General features: G+C 40.3%; 2 long non-coding RNA genes and 1 pseudogene across 2 annotated transcripts; 2 read left to right on the top strand and 1 right to left on the bottom strand.

Annotated features, from left to right (window-relative positions):
- Positions 1 to 1,512: 1,512 nt before the first annotated feature.
- LOC148094684 (uncharacterized) lies at positions 1,513 to 2,102 on the top strand. Its single transcript, XR_015718450.1, has 2 exons — positions 1,513 to 1,752; positions 2,048 to 2,102. It is a non-coding gene; the product is annotated as an uncharacterized LOC148094684 (long non-coding RNA).
- A 5,491-nt stretch (positions 2,103 to 7,593) lies between these two features.
- LOC148094685 (uncharacterized) lies at positions 7,594 to 8,883 on the top strand. The gene is made up of 2 exons (XR_015718447.1): positions 7,594 to 8,533; positions 8,829 to 8,883. It is a non-coding gene; the product is annotated as an uncharacterized LOC148094685 (long non-coding RNA).
- A 3,661-nt stretch (positions 8,884 to 12,544) lies between these two features.
- Positions 12,545 to 18,980, bottom strand: LOC148094686 (ornithine decarboxylase-like; annotated as a pseudogene).
- Positions 18,981 to 24,685: the final 5,705 nt, after the last annotated feature.

The raw sequence follows: 24,685 nt of genomic DNA on the forward strand, positions 1-24,685 counted from the left end.
GAGACAAATCCTGGTGAAGGTTGGTCTCACAAGCGAGCCTAAGAGGAGGAGTTGTCACGTCAAGGAATGTTATTTTACTGTCACTGTGTTATTATTCACATGCACGGTCATTATTTCATCATTACTTCATTAGTCTGTATCACTTATCATCAGGTTATCACCAATATTATCATGTATCATTTATCATTTAGTAAATCTGCCAGAGCACGCAGAATAAACACATTCTAGATATAATACTCTATCATTCATAGCACCAGCATAGATGTGGGTCCGGTCATGTCAGATAAGGACACTCAACTTTCGGTGGCCTGGACCTACAATCTTACACAACTGCACACTCGTCTTACACAATTGTTATGTTCCCAAACACCGATGAGGGGAAACATCTGGTTTCAAGTCTGGGAAAGGGTTGTTGTTCTGAGAAGGTGATTTCCAGGAATTGTTCTGACGTCATAATGGCTATAAAGCTTTCTGTAACAGACGAAGATCGAAGTCCGGCTTCCCGCACTGTATAATAAGTGTGTGTTTAATAAATCACTTTTTGGACACCCCCTAGGACTCTGTCTGCGCTTACTTTTCCTTCCAAATCAAAAAGAACCTTACAAGTGCAATTTGAAAAAGGTTTTTGAAATGCAGTTTATTAAAGTGGAATTGAAAAAAGATTTTTGAAATGAAGTTTATTAAAGTGCAATTCGAAAATGTCTTTTGAAATGAAGACTTAAAAAGTATTTTAAAAATCAGTTTATTAAATTGGAATTCAAAAATGAATTTACTAATGCACATTTTATTCTACAATTCATTATTTAAGCACAGAATTTTTTATTTCGATACGCGTGGCTCTTGTGGTCCTCCATAATAAAGTACCGGAGAAAGTAGATTTATTGTTTTTTTTGTTATCAATGACTTTGGTCTAGTTCACCAGCTATAAAAAAAATCGTGTCGCCATGCAATTTATGTATAGTTGACCGGGAAATTAAAGCAGCGATCACTTGGACTATTCCGCAGCACCCCTCTCACAGTGGTACATCCCTCCAGGTAACCATTGTCTTGTACAGTAGAGCGGGACATTAGATTTACTGTCAGCAGAATTGACCGGAGAAGGCATGAGTTCATGCACTGCACTGGCCAGCACCACAATTAGTATAAGGTAAGAATGAATGAATTTTCTTCTATTCGTTATTTCCACTGTTGCATTTGAATAACAGTAAAAAACTCGTTAATGTACAGTTTCGGACAAAATAGGAGCCCGAAATTGTGTCTACTTTCAACTTACAATCTGGCAACAAATAAATTGCACTGCGAACAAAGTCTATCAACAAAGAAAACATTTTCGTTTAATACTTTTCCGTTATATTCCCTTACAAAGCTAGCCTAACGCTTCGAGGGTTCCTTTGTTCTTGCCATCGCCTCGGCGCTTGACCCAGACTTTCGCTCTGTAGTTGCTTTTTAGCATAGTATTACAAAAAATTGTAAATCTGTGTAAATGACCTCATTAATATTTTGTAAAGTGTTTTGTAAAAGTTATGAGTGACTATTATATTGTTGGAACGGATGCTTTTATTTTGAAAGTCACGGAGCGACAAGGTGCCGTAAATTAAGTGGCGTAAACCATATAGCAGAAGCGCGAGTTTTAATGCACAGAGAGAAGGTGTGCTCTATGGTTAATGGACGGGAATGGGAAAAAGAACGGCTATTAAGGTGCAACACTGAGTTGAAAGCAGTTTCTTAGCACCTGGTTGATGAGGGAACAAGGTTTGTAACAAAGTTTGTCCTGTAGATATGTATTTTGTTGTTTTACGGAGCATATAGCTGCTGACCGCTACTAAGCATAAAGCCTAAGTTTTCACCCACTAGAGGGTGCTAACGTACCTCGTCATGTTTAGGCAGCGATGCAATGATTTCCCTGTTATATGTAATAATTTACAAGTTTTGGTGTTATTTGTTATGTAAGGTAAAGAGAATTAATTTGTGATTAATGAATAAGTCAAAAGGTTAAAGGTAACACACTGTTTGATTTACTAATAGTCTTTTATTCTGTATGTTGTAGCTCTTACGGTGTGTTCACATACACGGCTGTTTAATAAAAGGATTGTGAACCATCAGTTTGAGAGACCATCTTTTCAACCGGGGATGCTACAGTAAGAGCTTGTCCCCAGCTGAGAAGAGCTTCATCCCACGCTCAGCATCGAGGTCCCAGTTCCACAGCTCCACACAAGGTCTTCTGGGATCTGATGGTCAACTAAATTGCCCCGTCCTCAGCATGGAAGCATCTGAAGAAGAGACAGAGTTTGTGGAGGATCCCAAGGCCAATGAGGAAGAGGAGCCTCCACACTCTGTTCGTCGAAGGAGGCCTACTGAAAAAATGCAAGCACATCAGGAGGAGGAGGCCCACAAGAAAGAAAAACGGCTTCTCAAAGTTTATGATGAATGGAAAAAACAAGTACGTAAAACACGAGAGCAATTAAAAGGAGACTTAACAGACAATCAAATTGCTTCACTCATGGACATCTTAGAGAATGAAAAAGAGACTGTCATAAAGTTGTATATGGAAATTAGAGAAAACATTACTCCTTCGAGTGGCACAAGGCGACTCATAGACGCATGTGAAGCAGTCACCAGAGACATTATCAAGATTGCTCATGAAAGACTCTCAGGCATAGATGACTATGATAGGGACAAGGTAAAGATACGTCTCCGTGAGCTTCTTGAGCCAGACTATGCTCAGTCCATTTACAGTTCCTCAGTCACGCACTCAAGTAAAAACTCTTCTGCCAGTAAGTCATACTCTGCAATGTCAGTAGTAGCTGTTAAGAGAGCAGAGGCTGCAGCAGAGTTAGCAGCCAAAGAAGCAGAGTATGAGGTGTTATTAGAGGAGGAAAAACAAAAGGAAAAGATTCAGCTTTTAGAAGAAAGGCAAAGAAAGGAGCTCGAATCTCAAAGGCGTGAGCTAGAGAAACTGAAGGCTGAAAAGGAGTTAAAGGCTGCACGAGCTAGACTAAGGACCTATGACACTGAGATAAAGAGTGAAATCAGTGCCTCTGATGTTGACTATAGAAACACTGCTCAGAAAGCCCCCACAGTTTCTAATCTCAGTAAAGTCCCTGACAACAATGTAGTGTCTACCTCACTTCCACAAACAGATGTCCTCTACTTAGCACAAGCAGTACAGGATAGTGTTGCATTGAACAGACTGCCAGTGCCAGAGCCCTCCACGTTCACAGGTGACCCAATACAATTCATTGAGTGGAAAGCTTCCTTTACTGCTCTCATTGATAAAAGGAACATCTCACCTGCTGACAAACTGCACTACTTAAAGAAATACATAGGAGGCCCAGCTCGACAAACGCTTGATGGCATCTTCTATAGAAACGACAGTGAAGCATACAGAGATGCATGGGAGCGTCTCAACCACAGGTATGGACATCCATTTGTGGTACAGAGAGCTTTCAGAGAAAGACTGGCAAAATGGCCAAAGATCCAAACAAATGACTCCACAGGATTCAGGGCATTTGCTGATTTCATTCAAACATGTCACGAGGCCATGCCCCACATTGAAGGCTTAAGCATTCTCAACGATTGCGAGGAGAACCAAAAACTCGTTCAAAAGTTACCAAACTGGGCAGCTGCAAGGTGGAATCGTCAGGCCACTCAGTTCATGAAAGAAAGTGGGAAGTTTCCAGGTTTAAAGGACTTTGCCAAGTTCATGTCTTCTGAAGCAGAGATCATGTGCAACCCAATTACATCATTTCAGGCTCTCCACTCTGCAAACTTCACCACAGACACTGGTAAGGGCTGCCAAAAGGACAAAAGGCCCACTTCTAGTGTTCTCCACACCCAGGCGATAACTGAGACTGAAAATAAAGGTCCAAATGTTAAGGCCCCATGCATGTTCTGTCAAAACAACGGACATAAACTTCACAGTTGCCCACAGTTCAACGGAACATTGCTTGAAGAACGAAGGAAATATATAAAGGAGAAAAAACTCTGTTATGGTTGTCTCAAACCCGGACACAGCGCAAAGAACTGTAATTACAGACTTGTATGTGAAGTGTGTAAGAAAAAACATCCTACCTGTCTGCATGACTTCAACTATAACAATGATAAATCAGCCTCAAACCAGCCACAAACTCAGATCAGCACAGAACAGGCTGCAACCACCCTGTCTCTGACTGCAGAAGCCAGTGAACAGTGCGTGAGCACCTCCATGATTGTACCAGTATGGGTTTCTTCAGAGCAACATCCAGGTACAGAAAGGCTTGTTTATGCCCTCCTAGACACGCAAAGTGACACCGTGTTCATTGACCAAGATGTGTCTAATAACCTCCAAGCTAAGGCTACCCCAATAAGGTTGAAGCTCACTACACTGCTTGGTAAGGATGTTGTTGTGCCAAGCGAACGCATCTCAGGTCTCAAGGTAAGAGGCTATAACTCCTCAGAAATGATTGAACTCCCTCCTGCTTACACTAAAGAATGTATACCAGTTAACCGCTCTCACATTCCTACCTGTGAAACGGCAAGGCGGTGGAATCATCTCAAGGAAATAAGGAACGAGATTCCTCCACAGCTAGAATGTGAAGTCGGCCTCTTAATTGGCTACAGTTGCTCTAAGGCATTAGCTCCAAAGCAGGTAATCTTAGGAGGTGAGAACGAACCCTATGCAGTTCGCACAGCATTGGGCTGGAGTATTGTAGGTCCGACATCATCTTATGGTGACTCTTCTAGCATGTCTACTGTGTGTCACAGAGTTGCAGTTAAAGAGCTTCCCCTAGTGACTCCAGCTGATGTAATCAAGGTCCTTGAGTCTGACTTTAAGGATAACGACAAGGATAACAAGTCAGTGTCTCAAGATGACATTCTCTTTCTCAACATGTTAAAGGAAGGCATTTACAAAAACACTGAAGGACATTATGAAATGCCACTTCCATTTAAGGAGAGACCCCTCCTACCAGACAATAAGCAAATGGCCACTGTGCGACTTCAAAGCCTCAAAACCAAACTGTCAAAAGACCAAAGGTACAAGGAACAGTATATAAAGTTTATGAGTGAAATATTGGAAAGGGGTGATGCAGAGGAAGTGCAGAATGAAGCTAAAGAAGGAGAAAGATGGTATATTCCTCACCACGGGATATATCACCCCCAAAAACCAGACAAACTCAGAGTAGTGTTTGACGCCTCCGCAAAATACAGAGGTACCAGTCTTAATGATCATTTGCTGTCAGGCCCAGATTTGCTGAATAGCCTTAATGGTGTTCTCATCAGGTTTAGAAGGCATCAAGTTGCATTATTATGTGACATTGAAAAAATGTTCCACCAGTTTCACGTGTATGAAGCAGACAGAGATTATTTAAGATTTTTATGGTGGAAAAATGGCGCAATGAACACTGAGCCCCAAGAGTTTCGGATGAAGGTGCACATTTTCGGTGCTACGTCCTCGCCAGGGTGTGCAAATTATGGATTAAAGCATCTTGCTAAAGAAAACGAGACACAGTTTCCTCTTGCATCTCAATTTATAATGAAGGATTTCTACGTGGACGATGGTGTGACGAGCACTCCAAGTGTCAAAGAAGCAATACAGCTCGCTCAAGAGGCTCAGACACTCTGTGCGTCAGGTGGCCTCAGACTACACAAGTTTGTAAGTAATGACAAAACTGTGTTAGAAAGCATTCCAGCATCTGAACGTGCCTCCCCACAGCAAGCATGTGACCTGGCGTTTAATGACTCTAAACTTGAAAGAGCACTAGGCATTCACTGGCACATTGGCTCAGACACACTCAGGTTTCGTTTTCGCCCTAATGTTCAACCTGCTACAAGGCGTGGCATCCTCTCTATGGTTGCATCCCTTTACGACCCATTAGGATTCATCTCTCCTTTTGTACTAACAGGCAAAAGAGTGCTTCAAGAGACATGCAAACAAGGCACAGGCTGGGATGATCCCCTTCCAAGCGAATTAAGGCCAATGTGGGATAACTGGAACAGTGACTTGAAGAACTTGGAGAAAATCGTAATACCACGCTGTTATGTCCCTAAAGACTTTGGCCCGATTGTAAAAACAGAGTTGCATCACTTTTCTGATGCAAGTTCATACGGCTATGGTCAGTGTTCGTACTTAAGACATGTAAACAAAGATGATAAAGTGCATTGTGCTTTAGTCACAGCAAAGACCAGAGTTGCTCCCATCAAGGTAACAACAATACCAAGACTCGAACTGACCGCTGCTGTTGTCTCCATTACTGTAAGTAACATGTTAAAAGATGAGCTTGGATTGACACAGATAGAGGAGTTTTTCTGGACGGACTCTAAGGTAGTTTTAGGCTACATTAATAATGATGTAAGACGTTTTCACACATTTGTCTCCAATAGAGTTCAGAGGATAAGGCTCAACAGCTCTCCCCAGCAGTGGAGATATGTCCCTTCTGAGGAAAATCCTGCAGACATTGCCTCTAGAGGTTCAGGTGCAAGAGAGCTCATCATATCCGACTGGTTCAAAGGGCCACAGTTTCTATGGGAAAAGGAAATACCTCCACCTGCAGACATCGACATGAACGTACCACTTGGAGACCCAGAGGTTAAGAAGGTACAGGCACTGAACACGCTCAAAACAGAGAAAAAAGGTTTATCAGACAAGTTAACAAAGTTTTCCTCATGGTACAAGGCCACCCAAGCCATAGCTCGACTCATTCGCTGTGCCAAGGGAGACAAAACAACAGGCCACAGTACAGTACAAGAAAGACAAAATGCACGATGTGTTATTCTAAAGGACACACAAGCAAGTGAATATGCAGAGGAGATAAGGTTGCTAAGGAACGGGAAACCACTTCCACACAAAAGTAAACTGTTTCAAATGGACACTTTTCTTGATACTGATGGACTCCTTAAGGTGGGAGGAAGACTTAAAGATGCTTCATTCTCCTCCATACTGAAACACCCAGTGATAGTTCCAAAAGGTCACCATGTCACTCAACTAATAATAGATCATTTCCACAGTAAGGTGCAGCACCAAGGGAAAGGGTTTACAATCAATGAGGTCAGAGTGAATGGATTTTGGATTCCAGGCATCAACAAGGCCGTGGCAAATTTTATACACCAATGTGTGAAGTGTCGCAAACTCAGAAGAGGCACAGAGGAACAAAAGATGTCTGATCTCCCAAAGCAGCGCTTAGAGCCATCTCCACCATTTACATTCTGTGGAATGGACTGTTTTGGTCCTTTTCTAACCAAACAAGCTCGCAAAGAGCACAAGCGTTATGGACTTCTTTTTACATGCCTTTGCTGCAGAGCAGTGCACATAGAAATGTTGGACAACATGACTACAGACGCCTTTATCAATGCGCTCCGCTGTTTTATAGCCATAAGAGGAGCAGTCAGTGAGATTAGATGCGATCAAGGAAGCAACTTTGTCGGAGCTAAAAATGAGCTACAAGAAGCTTTAAAACAAGTGGACTCCAACCGCATTACCACATTTCTTGCAGAGAAGCAGTGTGACTTCAAAATGCACACTCCTCATTCAAGCCATACAGGAGGTGTATGGGAAAGACAAATCAGGACAGTTCGAAACATTCTGCGCTCCACAGTTTCACTGTCATCTGGCAGAATGGATGACGCATCGTTAAGGACATTCTTTTATGAGGCAATGGCGATTGTCAACAGCAGGCCTCTAACGGTGGACAACCTAAGTGACCCAAGCAGCCCAGAGCCCTTGACGCCAAATCACCTGCTTACTATGAAGCCAAAGATATCCCTGCCCCCTCCAGGCACATTCATCAAAGAGGATATTTACGCACGTAAAAGGTGGCGGCAGGTGCAGTACCTATCAGAACAGTTTTGGTCACGTTGGAAAAGGGAGTATCTATCCAACATCGCAACAAGACAGAAATGGCACACTCCAAGGAGAAACTTGAAAGTTGGAGATGTTGTCATGGAGAAGATGGACGATCTACCCCGCAATGAATGGAGATTAGCACGTGTAATGGACACAGTAACTGACAAAGACGGACTTGTAAGAAAAGTAAGGATTTGCTTCGGAGAAAGGAAGACTGAGAAGGGACAATGTTCTAGTAAACGTTCTATAGTGGAACGCCCAGTGCAGAAACTGGTTTTGCTATTAGAGACTGTTTAACTACATTCTAAGGTTTAAGGCTCCCTCTTGTCAATGGAACTATGTGTTATCATACAGTTTAATGGTTACGGGTTATTTCTTCATTAGGAAATCATTATCGCTTCAGTTAATTCCCAGTTAAGCTCTTAATGATTTGGTGGGAGTGTAAATGACCTCATTAATATTTTGTAAAGTGTTTTGTAAAAGTTATGAGTGACTATTATATTGTTGGAACGGATGCTTTTATTTTGAAAGTCACGGAGCGACAAGGTGCCGTAAATTAAGTGGCGTAAACCATATAGCAGAAGCGCGAGTTTTAATGCACAGAGAGAAGGTGTGCTCTATGGTTAATGGACGGGAATGGGAAAAAGAACGGCTATTAAGGTGCAACACTGAGTTGAAAGCAGTTTCTTAGCACCTGGTTGATGAGGGAACAAGGTTTGTAACAAAGTTTGTCCTGTAGATATGTATTTTGTTGTTTTACGGAGCATATAGCTGCTGACCGCTACTAAGCATAAAGCCTAAGTTTTCACCCACTAGAGGGTGCTAACGTACCTCGTCATGTTTAGGCAGCGATGCAATGATTTCCCTGTTATATGTAATAATTTACAAGTTTTGGTGTTATTTGTTATGTAAGGTAAAGAGAATTAATTTGTGATTAATGAATAAGTCAAAAGGTTAAAGGTAACACACTGTTTGATTTACTAATAGTCTTTTATTCTGTATGTTGTAGCTCTTACGGTGTGTTCACATACACGGCTGTTTAATAAAAGGATTGTGAACCATCAGTTTGAGAGACCATCTTTTCAACCGGGGATGCTACAATCTGTGATAGATGATTGATCAACTTAAAGGTAACTGTATAAATGTGTTCAATGACTTTTTTACTTTTAATGATTGGAGAGCACCTGCTTCAATTCGCACTCAATTCAAACTTTACGTTGCACGCTCACCTAACTTTACGTTGCATGCTCACCTACCTTGCGTTTGCACCTTTTGTCCACACATAAACTGCGTTTTCGTTAACTGAAAACTGAGATTTTTAAAGACGCCTGCCAGGGTGGATATTTTCAAAAACTCAGTTTTAGCATTTACGTGTGGACGAGGAAAACGGAGTTGCCTATATACATTTTAAGCTATTATTTATTATTTAGTTCAGTCAATAGATCAAGTTTTGTAGTGACTATGAAATATATTCTAATTATCTGTTTCCTGTTTATTTAGACAGGGCAAACAAAGACTCCAAATCAAAAAAAAAGATAAAAATGAAAGACTGGTGCATTGTGCAGTTCAGCACTGGTGGTACACTTTTAGCAGTTAGAACAACTTATACTTGAATGCAGAATGTTACACCATCACTTATGGATATATTAGTTTTTCACCTCTCACTGCTTAAGCCATTAATCTTTCTAGAATTGCTCTTTGAAACATATGCGACCTCACAAAAGATATTAACTATGCTGTCAGACCTGACCAGAGCAGTTAACGAACTCCGTGAGGAGGTCAGAGCCATCCGCCATCCCTGCTGCAATGAATCGGTAGATGCTGGGGTACTGCCTCTGGATTTGCCCTTGCACAGCACTGAGGAGCTAAACAATGCAGAGGCAGCTCCTCAATCACAAGAGGCAAATAAGGCAATGGTAAGTATATAAAGGTTATGTACACTTTGTAACTATAAAGTGTAATAGCTGTCAGATGTGATTTAAACACATAACGACGGCATGTTGATTAAACACTCAAGCACTTGCATACACATTTAAGACATGAGACACGCTAATTCCATCTCTTAAAATGTGTCTATAGGTGAGACGCTTTGCCTTGATTGGAGGGACCACACTCCCAGATCGTATGGGTGGTGCAGGACGCACATCATCCATCCCCGTCCCAGAGTAAAAATTACAAACTTATGTGAAACATAGAAATGTAAATGGAAAACTGTCTTTTAATGAGCAAACAAAACATGTCTATTGACCTTTTTTTGTTTAGTTTTTTTTCTCTGTTACATCACATACAATGCTTTCTTATTTTAGGATATTAATATTGACATGATACATTGTGAGACATTTTTTTTATAAAGGGTGTCCAATTTGAGGAATAAGTACAATTATGTGTTCAGGTCAGGGGTGTCAAACTCAATTGCACAGGGGGGCAAAACTCAAGGCACACTTTACGTTGCGGGCCAAACAAGATAAACATTTATTCAACACACTAAAACAATGGTGTTTTTAAACATAAATATGAATAAAAACAGACAGGAACATTATTCCAGATTAAATAAACTTTAAAAAATAAACTTCAACTTTAAATATTTTGCTCTTCATAAAAATAAATCCTGTCAAAATTATGCAAGTTAGAAATATGAACATGCTGCCAAAAACCCCAGAAGAAATAAATGAAAGCACACACAAGGTTGGAGCCGCATGTAGACGGAGCTGAGGCGTTGCTTCAGGAATGGAACTAATAAACTGTGCGGGCCATTCAGTGCCGTACTTTCCCTCAAGTGTATCATTACACTGCAGCTCCATCTGAATCTGCACAGGTGCAGTTCAGTTCAGCAAAGTCCGCTGACTTGGTTCAACATTACTTGGCAACAGGGAAAGTGAGGCAAGTTGCACTGGTGCATTTGTGACAGCTTCACTTGAAATGCTTTCACCGCATCATACATGCCATGTCCATGAACTGACAGGTTTCCTTGCTGAGCTCAAAAACTCTATTGAGAATTTTTATCCCAACTCAGCCAACGGTCCTCTGCATGATAAGGAATGTCGGCAAACTCTGAATCTATTTCCCACATAAAAGACTGAAATTGACGGTGATTTAAACTTTTAGCTCAGATAAAATTTACGGCCTGCGTTACAGTGATCATTACATGCTCCATTTTTAGGACTTTACCACACAGCCTTTCCTGGTGTGTGATGCAGGGATATGCTGTTAACTCACCGGTACAGTTCTCCTCCTGCATCTTTACTCGCATCCTGCGGACTAGTCCACTTTTTTCACCACACAACACCAGCGCTCCATCTGTTGTAAGTCCAACAAGTTTGTCCCAGGGCAGTTTCATGTCGGTTACACTTTGACATACGTTTTAAAAAATGTCTTTTCCTGTCGTTGTCCCGTGCATCGATTTAATGTTCAACCCTCTCCACAGACGAAGATGGCCAGCTGTGCAATGTCCATCATGTCTGTACTTTCATCCACAGCAAGAGAGTATGCAATAAAGTTTTGTCTGACACAAGACGTCGCACACCTTCATCATGCAGCTCTTCAGAGTGGTACCGGGCTGATTTGGCTCCTCTGCTATAATAAAACTTGCTTTCACTTTGTGATTTTGCTCTGGTGAAAAAAGTCTGCTGAAATGTCAGATTCTTCTTTAGCTCTTCTACTTTCCCTAGTTTCTGCTCTGCATTTAGGTTTTTCAGCTTATCCTGACGTTTTGTCTTGTAGTGCCGTCTTATATTAAATTCCTTAATTGCAGCCACATTAGCTCCACTAATAAGACACACGGGTTTACCAGCAATGTCTGTAAACATATATTCAGTCACCCACTGGGGCTGAAACGCTCTGCTTTCAGAATCAAGTTTTCTCTCCACCATTGTGAGCGGCTAGCTTCAATAACAGAAGTTTGACTAGATTAATGCGGGAATGTTCCCAGGTAGCCTAGCGGTCAGCAAGGAGGCTGCAGCGCTGCATTATTGGATCTGTAGTTAGTATATTATTAGCACCTCATATGCATAACAATAATAGTACATCTATATAAAATGATCTCGCCGGCCGGATATAAATGTACGCCGGGCCGGATGTGGCCCGCGGGCCTTGACTTAGGTAGGTAGTGTCCTTATGAGCATCCTTCCCCTGATTTCGGACACAGCCATGGTAGATGTGTTTTATCATGATTCATATAATAGTGATGACAGATTTTTAGACTAATAGTTAGGCTAACACATACTCCGCTCATCTTTTCTTTCCTCACAAAGCCGATAGATCCTGCACTTCTTTTAAGTGTCTTCCAGCGCAATTCTTAGCATATTTTGATTCCTACAACTGGTCTGTCCGGTTATTGTCTCCCCAGAGACATTGCTGGTGTTTTCCTATGTTGCAGTCCATTTGGCCTCTCAGGGCCACCGTAGTTTTAAGTAAATATCTGATCATTTTTAAAATTAAGCAGGACTAGTTCATGTTCATACCGCATTACAATGGTAAAACAATTATTCATTTTCATAGCACTTTTTGAGATTGTTAGAGACATATCCCTGAATTTGTTTTATTTTATGAAGCAAAATTTTGAAAGGGTTAGATTATGTTTTCAGTATGAACTCACTAAAAACAATTCTGAGGAGATTTATATTTGTCATGGTCCCTGTGCCTCACCAGCTGATCCTGTATTAGGCAACATGTTCTCTCTCTCTCTCTCTCTCTCGCCGGGGCGGTGCTCATTATGGGCTCCCGCCCCTGGCCCACGCACCTGCTGCCTATCGGGATGATCGCAAGGCCGATTTAAGACGGCAGCACTGTGTCACTCGTCGCTGGATCGTTGAGCTATCAGCGTCAGTCTCTCAACCATTAGTGAGTTAAACTCCGTAAAGTTGTTTCCGTCTGTTCGTCATTAACCCCCGTCTCTGTGTGCAGATCTACCCCGGAACTTTCCCTGCCTGCCTGTTTCCGTGTGGACGAGTGAGTGGATTTGTGTTTCCCCAGTGTGGGGAGTGAAGAGAGAGAGCCTTTGGAGTGCGTCTGATTCCCGTCTTTCCCCTCACATACCCCAGAACCCTGGACCCCCCTCCCCTCCCTCCAGCACGTTGTAAATAGTATCACCAGGTGTCGTTGTGTAAATAAACTGATTGTTAACTCTGCAAAGATTCCCGGTCTGCGCCTGAGTCCATTAACTAAAACGTGACAATATTCAGACATCTGCAAAGTTAGTCTCAAAACAGCATGTTTATCCATGTTCAATATTTGTTCATGTAATAACAATCTTTCAGTTTACATTTCTCGAGGAGCAGAAATTCTACACAATTCTATAATTACTGGGCAGCAAGAAAAACTCAAATGATCGACTCTCAAATTAATGATAGTTATATTAAGTTACATTTTCTTACTCTTTTCTCAGTTATTATCTGATCATTAATTGATAGTGTTTTTTAAGCAAGACTGATGTATGGCGAGCCAGGTCTTAGCTGTCACAACAGGGTAAATGTGTGCCCTTTCAAAGCCGTTGAAGTCAGTGGATGTACTGAGAGAATAAGCCCCCATGTTATCAATAAGAAGCCAGTCCCCCACGTGCAACTCAGGAATCCAGCAGCTTTCGGTGACTTTGTCAATGCTGTCGCAGGTTGGACCCCAGATAACAGAGTAGTATCTCGGTTCACTGTTGTCAACAGCCTGTAAAAAGGAAAGCAAATGAAATATAAAATCCTAATCGCACTCTCACAATCTAACCATGTGAATTCCATACAATACCAGGTTTAGTTGTAATGAGCTATAAGTAAAAAGTCTATGTTTATCTTTTTTTCCAAGCAATGAGATTTAAATTTAACAATTCAAGATGTAGTAAGACCTTAGTCCCATTGAGTAACAAACAAAAAAATGCGTGTTATCTGACTGATTCACAAGTTGTTGTTCGGTATAACCAAGTGAATTCATTTGCAGAGCTGATGATGCACCAAAAAAATCCCTGTGATTGTGTTGGATGTTGCAGTCTGTCGAGGATTACAATGATGATGCAAACTTGTCTGCAAAAACACACTCAACAGTGAGTAGTAGTGAAATGTTGTAAAGATGTAAATACAAACAGTTTGCCTTTCACAACTTGTTGGTTACAGTGATACAGTACAATACTTACTTTGAATGCAAACAGTCTTCCATTTTTAGTTTGCATCACATTGTTCACAGTTTAACATCAACTGTATGGTTTGCAGAAAAATTTGTGTCTTCTGTATAAACAATGGGCCGCTATGGCAACTGCTACTGACCTGTCCCTGGGACAGCAACCTCCCACAACCACTTCCCAACCCATCAGGGAATACTTTTTCCATTCCAGTTGGTGGCTAAAAGTGGGACACTAAGCATCTCTAGGCCTAGGCATGACTAGAGCTTAAGTAATCAATTTCCCAGCAAACTCCAGTAGCTATTTGAAACCTGTTGAGGTACACTCAATCTTTCCTAGTGATCGTGGTTGCCAGGCAGCCACCAACCAGTTTTTAAAGCCTTTGTGACTTAAGATTAAAAAGGAAGCTTATGGAGGTCTCATTCTGAGTTCTATTAGTAAGTTGTGCTGTTCATCAATATTGATCAACAGCACATCTTAAATGTCAGTAACATAAACATATATTAATTGCCTAACTGTAACCATGACTTCAATGTACATGGTATGCTATAGCTCAGGAGGTAGAGCAGGTCACCTACTGATCGGAAGGTTGGTGGTTCGATCCTTGGCTCCTCCAGTCTGCATGTCAAGTATCCTTGGGCAAGATACTAACCCCAAGTTGCTCTCCGATGCGTCCATCGGAGTATGAATGTGTGTGAATGTAGTTAAATTGCACTAAGTATAGATAAAGTGCTTGTGAGAATGGGTGTGATTGGGTGAATGTGGCATGTTGTATAGAGCGCTTTGAGTACTCCGAGAGAGTAGAAAAGCGCTATATAAGAATCAGTCCATTTACCATAACCACAATCTTACCAACTTTACCACAAGAAACTGGATATAAACACACACTCAAAAGTATGGTGATTTTATATTATTTACCCTAAGAGGCCATGGTTCAACCTTGGTGTGGACATCATCATTGGTAAGGCAGTTTAATGATCCGTATACTCCATCATTAATGTAGTACATCATCATCTTCTCAGAGCTTTAGTCCTTCCGATCTGATAAGCATTTACCTTTATATTTGAAATTAAGTTCAATTTAAATACAAAGGCACATCATTATGGAGTATTTAACTTGCTTTTAAACTGCATATCTGTACATTTACCACTGCGTTCATCTGTGTCTTCAACTCTTTTGGCAATGACATTTACTGCCAGTGTAAAGGCTGAGTCGACATAGAATTGGCCTGGTTCTGCGATGATCTCCAACCCATTGGCAGGTGGGAATAATTCATCCAGTGCTTTATTAATGACTTCTGAAAACTAAGAATGCAAAACACATTAGGTTAATGGATATTGCTGAGCTATTAATATTTCTGACATTTTCTTGACACTTTAAGATGTTCTGTAGCAATCAGTACCTCTGACCTCAAAGACAGTACCTCTGCCTTTGAGGTCTCTACCTGTGCTTCTATGAAGTACAAGAGATTGGTGATTCTAAATTGTGGTAGATAAACATTCAGAATGAAAAATACTAAGGATAGAGTTTGTGTGATATTCTAGACAACAAAAAAAAAACAAATGCATATACAAAATATGCCGTCTTTATGCTGCTGATGAATTACTTTACCTTGGGAACTCACCTCTCTTCTCAAGACAGTAACACGTATAGGTAGTTCCAATCTATATCACACTACTCTATAAGCTGTAGTAATCAGTAGTTTTACATTAAAATGATTGATTTTAGGCCGAACCAACAAGGTCCCCTTCGCAAACAAGAGAAAAGATGAAGGAAAGCGCTAACGTGACCAGCATCTGAACAGAATGATGTCTGTCACCAGGGCAGTCAGGGCTCTAACACATAACTAAATGTACATATGCTTGTTTATTCCAGATATTATCACAATTAAAAGGAACAACTCATTGTAAGTTAAAATTCTGCCAACCAATGTTATGTTTGAATGTCCTAAACACGTTCTCTCTGTACTGTACAGTGTTTTTATTAATAATACCTCCTCAAATTTCACTTCAATGAAGTCTTCTGTCCCAGAAAAGCCTCCACCAATATCCAAGAGGCGCATCTGGAAGCCCGCTGAATTCTGCAAAGATATAATCTGTTTAAACTTGAGACTTTGCCATGTAGGGTTTAGCTGAGAAGACTTCTGCTTTGTATATATTAATACCATTGTTTCAATAGTTTCCTGATTAGTTTGTGGGCTCAGTCACTCATTTCAGGTCATACTGAATACAACATTAAGTCCATTTTATAAACTTGGGTCATTTTAAGTTACAGAAATGAGGAGTGTGTGCAGTGTCACAGTTACATTCTCGCCTTGCATCATCACATTGGTCTTTACTTTAGCATTAATATGAGCACTTGATCACAATAAGATAAAACTTTCAGTAATATTTCATAATTTAAATCAGATCCTTATAGCAATACTGAATGAGTCATTAATAAAGACATTAAAAAATACCTTGAAAGTGGTAAATTTAACAACTGATCATCACAACCAATCCATATTAGTGGCAGTTATTCAAAATTAAATGTACAGTACAGCATTCTTATAAAGGTTTGTTTGTGCAGCAATAACTTACTGCTATATCAAAAGCATATCGAGCATCTGTGATAGCCTGCTTGAAGGCCAAACTTCCAGTGCACCCACTGCCTACGTGGAAGCTGACCCCAATCACCTCCAAGTTCAGCCGTCTGGCACATTCCAGCAGTTTACTAACTGAGGACAGTCTGACTCCAAACTTTGCATTGAGTCTTAGGAGAGATTTGGAGTCGTCCACTGCAATTCGCATTACTAGCCTACAAAATGCATCCAGACATTAATAGTCAATACTCTCAAAAGACATTGCATAAAATGCTGAAACATATTAGCAGTTGCTTACTTACTTGGCTTGAGGATGGGTAAGAGAGATTTTTAAGAGTTCCTCCTCATTATCAAAAGTCATTAAGTTCACTCTGTGAGTGCGGGCATATCTGATGTGGGACCATGGTTTGGTAGGATGGGCATAAATGATCTTATCAGGGGTAACTCCAAGGGACAGGGCCAGCTCGATCTCACCCTGCGTCAGACAGAGATGTGTTTCACATGAACAAACTCACAAGAACATAAACAGAATCCCCAAATCATCTTTGAAACACCGGTACCTTGCTGGCACAGTCAAAACCTGTGTCCAGAGCGATGAGCATCTTGATAACTGCTGGTGTGTTGTTGCACTTTACTGCATAGAAAGGTTTGACCCGAGGCAACCTAGTGATCCACCTGTTGTGCTTTTCTAATATATCATCAAGATTTAACACATGGAATGGCTCATCTTTGCCCTGAAAAAAGAAACATTTTATTTCAAAGATGTCGAAAATCTCTGGTGTATTCACCACACTAGGGATGTGGTGTGCTGCTAGTCGACAAGATGAATTATGTCATTGTTAACATTTTAATTAATTCAGTAAATTATTGTGTACGCAATGTTATGCAGCCATCTGCCACCAGATGGCTCATCGTTGTCGAGAAATGACATAAATCTGTTAATCTAGGCCTGATCTTTTTGTTAACACGATCAGAATGCGATATAAGCGGCAGAAATGGTAGATGACAAGAATGTGATTAATGGTTTCAAATGCCTTTGTTTAATGAGTTTTTGACACAAAACAGATCAAAAGTTTAACATTTTAGACCCTTTTAGACTCGTTAATTAGTCCAATTTTTTACTTTAGTCAAAATTAGAAATTAATCACCAGGAACATCCCTAGCGATAACCCTTGCCTTGCATGTGTTAATTGTTTAGGCACAAACAACCTTGATGTTTGAAGGCTTTCAGTGACTTAAAATGATGCCCCTGAAGTATGGTAACAAAGTATTTGTACATCGTTAATTCTCATATCTTATCATAATCATCATTGCCTCGGTATGAGGAATAATAATCTCTGAAATATAAGGTTTGACAGAGGTCAGGGACATTGCTAAAACTATCAGAATGGGCTTAGTGGTAAAAGAAGTGAAAAAACTTGATGCACAAATATTCTTGCATGATGCCTCTGATACTCACCTGTGAACCAAGCTCTTTCACCTTTGTGTCTATCACATCAGTGATGCTCCTTCCACTGTCCAAGATTTCAATGTCATCATTTTCAGGGGAAAAAACACGCACCATTGATTCATTTATGGTAGCTGCAGGTGTCAAGAGCAAAGGCACGTATAAACAAAAAGTGTTACACAATGTGAGATGTCGGAAAGTATGAGAAAGAGAGAAGGGAAAAGATGATGCATTTGAGAAATAAGTATAAACGGAGCTATTCAGGAAGGTTCCGTTTTTTCCTCTAGTTTCCTGCGAATGAGAAAACAGTGACTTTGGAAGACGGAATTTTGTCATTCACAGTCAAAAAATTCAGGGAGAAGTGGATTAACCACTGTGCAAGCACTGTGGACTTGTAATTTGGGGTATTTTCTATACTCATTTTTGCAGTGTTGGAGGACTTTGGAATAAATCATTGCTGCCCGATTCGGACTTCAGGGAGAGGACTTCGGGAGAGGACTGCATGACTGGCCAACGTGTACTTTCTTTTCCCTCTGTCATTCATCTCAGGACCGGTATCAGAAGTCAGTATTAACATACAGTTAAAAACATAAAACTCATGTCATTATTTTTTTATTTGATTGCGTCTTTACTGGTCATAACATAGTCATATGTACTGTCTAGTCTTCTGCTGTGTTTAGTCAACCTTGTCTTCATGTTTGTTTATCTCTTGTCTCCGTGTTTGGTGCCCCCTTTCTATCCCCCTTGCACACCAATATTTGGGAATTTTGTCCCTGGGCTGATGTACTTGGAGAAAATTCTCCTGAGTTTCTCCAATAAACCTGCTACATAATGGATGACAGTATTTTCTGTTCTCCGACCTCCTTTCCTACCTTGGGGTGAAACATCTTAAAGAAACTCCAGTCACCTTCTTTCCAAGCTCTTCAGACTACCATGATCTGGATGACAGAGAATCTACACAGACAAACAGCAATGTTCATGTTCACACATCAGATCATAAAGTTTTTGGCTTACCTTCCTTTGTAGTGTCCATTTTCTCCAGTGTGAAGATCTTGCAGAGAACTTCCAGAAGTTCAAAGTAAAACAACAGAGAATGGCTTGATCGGCTGATTTTGTTAGTGGCATTTCCCCACCTTCCCCACTTTGTTACGTAAATTTGACTTTTCATTAACTTTCATACAAATAATGTTGAACTTTAACTCATTTTAACTTGGATTCTTTTATTAACTTGTAGGTCCCTTATTGCCTATAAATTGAGGTTTAGGTTAGTGGAGACCCTTACGCTAACCTAAGCATAAGCTTTTACTCTCTAAAAAAAGTAATAATTTGCATTACTAGAGACTTTTTGCCTGTGTAACTGCATGAATACATTTATATGTATGACCTCATGAACACATCTATTTAATTATTACCCAGAGTAATGGTGGCAGAATACTAAGATCAGCAGTAGTAGTACAGCATGGAGAAAAGAATCAATTAGAAATAAGTCACATAATAATTTCTGTTGTGAGAGTTAGATTTTAATTTGTAAGCAAGTTTTGATCAGCTGGCTGCCACGATTGGGGAAACACACACCGATTATTCTTAATAAATTGGCGTGCCCATGTAGCGTGCTGGCTAGAAAGAAAGAACAATACAGTATCCACATCTGAACCAAAGAGTAAAACAGTGAAATGTGGATTATTAAATATTAGTTCTCTCTCCTCCAAGTCTCTGTTAGTACATGACTTAATAATTGATCAACAAATCGATTTACTCTGCCTTACAGAAACCTGGTTGCAACAGGATGATTATGTTAGTTTAAATACCCTAACTACCAGAAATCTCAAAGCACAGGCTGAGGGGGCGGTGTGGCAGCAATTTTTCACACCAGTCTATTAATTAATGAAAGACCAAGACAGACGTTTAATTCATTTGAAAGCCTGATGCTTAGCCTTGTCCACCCCAGCTGTGAAACTCAGAAACCAGTCTTACTTGTTATCATCTATCGTCCACCTGGGCCTTACACAGAGTTTCTGTCTGATTTCTCAGACTTTATATCTAATTTAGTTCTGAGCTCAGATAAAATAATTATTGTGGGTGATTTTAACATCCATGTAGATGCTAAAAATGACAGCCTCAACATGGCATTTAATCTGTTGTTAGACTCAATTGGTTTCTCTCAAAATGTAAAAGAACCCACCCACCACTTTAACCACACTCTAGATCTTGTTTTAACATATGGCATAGAAACTGAACATTTAACAGTGTTTCCTGAAAACCCTCTCCTGTCTGATCATTTCCTGATAACATTTACATTTACACTAATTGATTACACAGCAGTGGAGAGTAGACTTTATCAAAGTAGATGTCTTTCTGAAAGCGCTGTAACTAAGTTTAAGAATATAATCCACCCACTGTTATCATCGTCAATGCCCTGTACCAACACAGAGCAGAGCAGCTATCTGAACGCTACCCCAACAGAGGTCGATTATCTTGTTAATAATTTCACCTCCTCACTACGTACGACTCTGGATACTGTAGCTCCAGTGAAAACTAAGGTCTCTAATCAGAAGTACCTGACTCCGTGGTATAATTCTCAAACACGTACCCTAAAGCAGATGACTCATAATCTGGAGAGGAAATGGCGTGTCACAAATTTAGAGGATCATCATTTAGCCTGGAGAAATAGTTTGTTGCTTTATAAGAAAGCCCTCCGCAAAGCCAGAACAGCTTACTATTCGTCACTGATTGAAGAAAATAAGAACAACCCCAGGTTTCTCTTCAGCACTGTAGCCAGGCTGACAAAAAGTCAGAGCTCTTTTGAGCCAACCATCCCTTTAACGTTAACTAGTAATGACTTCATGAATTTCTTCACAAATAAAATTTTTATCATTAGAGAAAAAATTACCAATAATCATCCCACAGATGTAATATTATCTACAACTACTCTTAGTACCATTGATGTTAAGTTAGACTCTTTTTCTCCAATTGATCTTTCTGAGTTAACTTCAATAATTACTTCCTCCAAACCATCAACGTGTCTTTTAGACCCCATTCCTACAAAACTGCTCAAAGAAGTCCTGCCATTGATTAATTCTTCGATCTTAAATATGATCAACCTATCTCTAATAATCGGCTATGTACCACAGGCCTTCAAGCTGGCTGTAGTTAAACCTTTACTCAAAAAGCCATCTCTAGACCCAGCAGTCTTAGCTAATTATAGGCCAATCTCCAACCTTCCTTTCATATCAAAAATCCTTGAAAGAGTAGTTGTCAAACAGCTAACAGATCATCTGCAGAGGAATGGTTTATTTGAAGAGTTTCAGTCAGGTTTCAGAGTTCATCGCAGCACAGAAACAGCTTTAGTGAAGGTTACAAATGATCTTCTTATGGCCTCTGACAGTGGACTCATCTCTGTGCTTGTCCTGCTAGACCTCAGTGCAGCGTTCGATACTGTCGACCATAATATCCTATTAGAGTGATTAGAACATGCTGTAGGTATTACAGGTACTGCACTGCAGTGGTTTTTATCATATCTATCTAATAGACTCCAATTTGTGCATGTAAATGGAGAGTCCTCTTCACACACTGAGGTTAATTATGGAGTTCCACAGGGTTCAGTGCTAGGACCAGTTCTGTTTACATTATACATGCTTCCCTTAGGCAGTATCATTAGAAGACATAGCATACATTTTCACTGCTATGCAGATGACACCCAGCTCTATCTGTCCATGAAGCCAGATAACACACACCAATTAGTTAAACTGCAGGAATGTCTTAAAGACATAAAGACCTGGATGGCCGCTAACTTTCTGCTTCTTAATTCAGATAAAACTGAGGTTATTGTACTCGGCGCTGAAAAGCTTGGAAATATGGTATCTAACCAGATTCTTACTCTGGATGGCATTACCTTGGCCTCCAGTAACACTTTGAGGAACCTTGGAGTCATTTTTGACCAGGACATGTCCTTCAACGCACATATTAAACAAATATGTAAGACTGCGTTCTTCCATTTGCGCAACATCTCTAAAGTTAGAAATATCCTGTCTCACAGTGATGCCGAAAAACTAGTTCATGCATTTATTACTTCCAGGCTGGACAACTGTAATTCATTATTATCAGGATGTCCAAAAACTCCCTGAAAAGCCTTCAGCTAATCGAAAATGCTGCAGCAAGAGTACTGACAGGGACTAGAAAGAGAGAGCATATTTCTCCTGTTTTGGCTTCCCTTCATTGGCTTCCTGTTAAATCCAGAATTGAATTCAAAATCCTGCTCCTCACATACAAGGTCTTAAATAATCAGGCCCCATCTTATCTTAATGACCTTGTAGTACCATATCACCCTATTAGAGCACTTCGCTCTCGCTCTGCAGGCCTACTTGTTGTTCTTAGAGTATTTAAAAGTAGAATGGGAGGGAGACCCTTTATTTTTCAGGCCCCTCTTCTATGGAATCAGCTTCCAGTCTGGATTCAGGAGACAGACACTATCTCTACTTTTAAGATTAGGCTTAAAACTTTCCTTTTTGCTAAAGCATATAGTTAGGGCTGGACCAGGTGACCCTGAATCCTCCCTTAGTTATGCTGCAATAGACGTAGGCTGCCGGGGGATTCCCATGATGCATTGAGTTTTTCCTTTCCAGTCACCTTTCTTACTCACTATGTATTAATAGACTTCTCTGCATTGAATCATATCTGTTATTAACCTCTGTCTCTCTTCCACAGCATGTCTTTTATCCTGTCTTTCTTCTCTCACCCCAACCGGTCACAGCAGATGGCCGCCCCTCCCTGAGCCTGGTTCTGCCGGAGGTTTCTTCCTGTTAAAAGGGAGTTTTTCCTTCCCACTGTCGCCAAAGTGCTTGCTCATAGGGGGTCATATGATTGTTGGGTTTTTCTCTGTGTCTATGAAGCAGCTTGAGGCGACTTTTGTTGTGATTTGGTGCTATATAAATAAAATTGAATTGAATTGAATTGAATAGACCAAAATGCGGCAAAGGCTAGTGATGGGTTGGAAGAGGCATGTACTTACTTTAGTAACACCTGGTGCGCTGACCGCGGCTTCGGAACCGGTGTTATGACTGGTCCGCAGGCTGAACCAGGATGGAAGAATGAACAAATCTGGATGAGTAAAATACTCATGGCACCTGAGGCGAGCGGTGGCTGACGGAAGCAAAGGTTTCGGTGCTCCTGACATGAAGGAACCAATGTTTGAGTGCAGAACAGGTGATTCATCTCCCTTTTAAACCCAATGTCTGTGGTCACTTGACCACTACCTGACACTGACCTGTGCTTCTCTAAGATTTAATGATCTTTCTGGATTTAGTTAACAGAATTCAACAAAATATAAGCAGATTTTTCACGAACTACACGGCCGAGTTCCAGCTCCTAGACGCCATCAAGCTTATAGCTAATTTGGTTGACTGAACATTAAGAGCATCAGCCCTTTGAATTGAATTTGATGTCTCCAAACTTGTAACTTCACACTGACCATGAACACAAGAGCCTACTGTCCATCAGTTCAGCATTGCTGTGCATTACTGTAAACTTAGCCACTATACCAATTCAGCCTGTAAGCATACTAAACTCCCCAGTTTTCATGCAACCTGTAATTAACACTTAATTATGTTACTTCAAATTTGTTTTTCAGACACTTCATAAAATCACAATCTAGAAACAAATAATTTTGGGGGATATTATGAATAAGCTGTAAATTGTCCATTGATGAGCAGTGTTTACCTTTGAAAATAATTTGTCATTGGCTTCTCCTATTCTTCTTACATCTTTCTCCATCACGGAGTGTCACACTTTAACTTATATTTTCTCGCTCTGTGAAATGTGACTTTATAGTACCATATTATCCCAACAGAGTACTTATTGGTGACACTCTGGTGTCAGTGGCAGAGAAATGGACACTAAAGAAACTGCTGGACATTATGGACAATGCTGGGCATCCTCTGCACACGGCCATAAACAACCAGAAGAGTCTGTTCAGTGACAGGTTGCTTCTCCCAAAGACAAGAACCATCAGACTTAAAAACTCCTCTCTGGAGGGGAGAGGGAGGGGAAACAGGTGGACAAAGGAGGGGGGAACAACTAAGCTGTAGTGCCTCTTCACTTCACTGTGCAATTACCTTTTGTGCAATACTTTTTGTTAATAGTCAACGGTGCAATAGACTCCATACTTGAAATGTGCAATTCACTTGTATTTTTATTTTTATTCCTATTTATTCTATCTATCCCCTTTGTATATTTTATCTATATATGTCTTTGTATTTATATATGTGTATATATATATATATATATATATATATATATAATATTCTGTAACTCTGTAACTTCTGTCGGTGCTGTGCTTTTTTGGAAACCAAATTTCCCAGAGGAACCAACCCGAGGGATTAATAAAGTTTTTATCTTATTGTTATTTAAGAACAACCACTGTGATTACACAACTGGTGATATATATAAATAAAATTGAACTTAACCTAAGTCCAAAATGATGTCTAGTCTAGAAAACAAGGACATTACCAGATGCTGTTTTCTCCACCATGAGTAGCTGCTTGTGTGTGACGCTTCCTGAGTTAAGTATTTTTTAAATTCATAACTGAAAAGCTTGCTTTATTATGTTAAGATCAGATGGGTGGTTTGGCCATTGAAAAATGGTCAAAGTTCCTTTAACCCTCAAGGCACCCAATGTTTATTCAACTAAGCTCGGACATCAGGGACAGTATTGTTTCTTTTATTGTTGCAATTATCATTTTT

Source organism: Neolamprologus brichardi, unplaced genomic scaffold (genome assembly GCF_056152115.1).
Source record: "Neolamprologus brichardi isolate AB-2024 unplaced genomic scaffold, ASM5615211v1 NODE_ptg000031l+_length_7269946_cov_1, whole genome shotgun sequence".
NCBI lineage: Eukaryota > Metazoa > Chordata > Actinopteri > Cichliformes > Cichlidae > Neolamprologus > Neolamprologus brichardi.